At 40.4% G+C, this 2,662-nt stretch overlaps 1 pseudogene; it reads left to right on the plus strand.

Moving 5' to 3' along the window:
* Nucleotides 1-1,152: 1,152 nt before the first annotated feature.
* LOC140968213 (phytosulfokine receptor 1-like) lies at nt 1,153-2,657 on the plus strand (annotated as a pseudogene).
* Nucleotides 2,658-2,662: the final 5 nt, after the last annotated feature.

Here is a 2,662-nt window from a genome sequence, read left to right on the forward strand (position 1 = left end):
TCTGGTTTGGTTCCGATTTGGTTATACGTAGCCGTTTTTGGTGTTTCCCTTATGTTGCACGTGGTTTACATGTTAAATCGATTGGTTTGACGTTGCTTTTGAATTATAGTTTGTTTCATGGATTCAAAATCGATATTATTAAATACGAACAAATTACTTGAATAATGTTTTTATATTTCAATTACATTGATCTGATTTTTGCTTTCCCAAACACTTTTTATTATTATATATTCTAAAAATAATCCACCAATTTTGACAAATTTATAAATAAATATCGATGGATGTTTAAAGTTGTCCTGCTTCAACCCGCACATAATCCTGTGAGTATTCCTCCGAACGTGCAAACTTTTAGATCTTTTAAGTCATTCATTTGACACATGTCTCACTATGAGTTTATTTTATAACTTTTTATTCTATTATTTTTTTACCCTAATTTGACCACCGTAATTTTCTAAAAAATCAAAAGTCCTACTTTCAATTTTTGTTCACCACCCAACCCCCACCACCACTGTCGCTAGTGTTGCAGTCATCGTCGCCGGTTCAATCCCCGCCGCCGGGGTTGATAATTTTCAGTTTTTTTCTTTGCAATTTTTGTAGGTTATTATATATAGAATGGAATAATATCTTAATCTCTCACCTCATTCCGTTAATATGAGTGATGCTCCAGGTTTGTTCTTATCATATTTTCTTTTCCAGAAAAGAATATTATTATGGTTATTCTATGAAAATTAATTGTGGAAGTTTTGCTTGTTGTAATAGACCTGGTGGGAAATGCCGCTGAAAAAGTTGAAATAGTAAGTAGGTGTGAAGAGCAATGTGCAGATTTGGATTTCGGGATTCCTGAAAATGTTCCGGTACAATCTACTAACTCTATTATAGATCACTTCGAGTGTAGATTAGTTGTTGATCAAGTCGTCAAAAGTGTTGAAGATGAATATATAGCACTGTATTGTAATTATGCACATCCTAAAGGTTTTAGTGTTCGAGAGGAGGAGGACTAAACGCAAGGAAAACTTCGAATCGTTAGTCAGTGCGGGGGAGAATGGACGGAAAGTAGGTTTGTGATCATGAAATGGTTGTTGTTGATCACATACATTTGTTGAGATAATCACGTAGTATTTCATATGCACAAAAATCTACTTTAAAGGCAATGATAAATGTCAAGATATCGGTGGCTAATACGGTCTCTCTTATATGGAAGCTGAAGCACAAGGGCCACAAATTTTTAGATTTATTAGAAAAGATGCATATGATCGCATTGGTCGTGTGAGAAAACATTCACAAGGAGATATTTATGCGCTAGTTAAACATGTTTTCTACATTTCACATGCATGTTATGTAACATCTTTATGACTCACGTGCGGCACACGGACATAAAAAAAAATAGTTTGTCATTTAGGGAAGCTTCGAGAAACGACCAAACAGTTGACTGTGTCTGCCTTCTGTCGATGCTACCTGCTACACATGATTTGAGCAGTTGATTTTAAAGAATTTGGTGGACTCCGCATATGAATTGGTGGATCCTACATGGCTATGGAGCGAGTATGGATCCAACACTGCAAGGAGTTCTCGCAGCTATTGGAAGCATTTTCTTAGTAAGCTTGATCATCCTCACCATCTTGATGATCTGTGTAGATAAAAAACGTAAGGGATCTGATTCTCCCGACCTGAGCTGAGATCCATCGACGCCCCAAGCCGACGCCAATTTCGGGCTTTCTTCAATTTCCGAAGGCGAGAGTGCCAGTTTTGACCCGACCCTGAACCGAATATCGATGCAAGCTTTGATTGACGCGACCAGGAATTTCTCCCAGGACCTAATTGTCGGGGACGGGAGTTTCGGGCTTGTTTATAAAGCCCGGCTCTGTTCGGGCCAACTCGTTGCTGTGAAAAGGCTCTCCATGGATGCCTTTCAAGGCTTGCGCGAGTTCCGCGCTGAGATGGAGACCCGTGGGAAGCTGAGGCATCCCAATATAGTCAAACTACTCGGCTACTGCGTCGCCGGTTCCGATCGGGTACTAATCTACGAGTTTATGGAAAAGGGTAGCCTTGACCAATGGCTTTACGACACGTCATACTCGGAAGAGAGACAGAACGGTGAAGTAGAATTGAGGTTGCCTCTATCTTGGCAAACTAGGATGAAGATCGTTAGATCATTAGCTAAGGGCCTCTCTTATATGCATAATTTGACGACTCCTATAATTCACAGGGATATCAAAGCTAGTAACGTTTTACTTGATTCGAATTTTGAGTCGCACATTGCCGATTTTGGGTTGGCTAGATGTATCGAAGCATCTCATTATCAAGTGTCGACGCAGGTAGCGGGGACGTTGGGGTACATGCCACCAGAGTACATCAATGGCACCACAACGGCGACCGTGCTGGGGGACATATATAGCTTTGGGGTACTAATGTTGGAGACTTTGACAGGGAGGAGACCGAGTTTCCCATTCCCCGGAGATGATGGAAAGGAGGTTGGATTAATGGAGTGGATTATTTCAAAGGTGGAACAGAGTCGTTACATGGAAATGGTGGATTCTAGTATTTCCAAGGATGAGATCAAAGAAAGTATGGTTGTGGAGGTTTTCACAATTGGCTTGAAATGCGCTAATGAGAAACAGAAAGTTAGGCCTACGATGAAGGAAGTTGTGGAGGAGCTGGATAA

The sequence above is a fragment of the Primulina huaijiensis genome, unplaced genomic scaffold (assembly GCF_012295235.1).
Source record: "Primulina huaijiensis isolate GDHJ02 unplaced genomic scaffold, ASM1229523v2 scaffold33423, whole genome shotgun sequence".
Taxonomy (NCBI): Eukaryota; Viridiplantae; Streptophyta; class Magnoliopsida; order Lamiales; family Gesneriaceae; genus Primulina; species Primulina huaijiensis.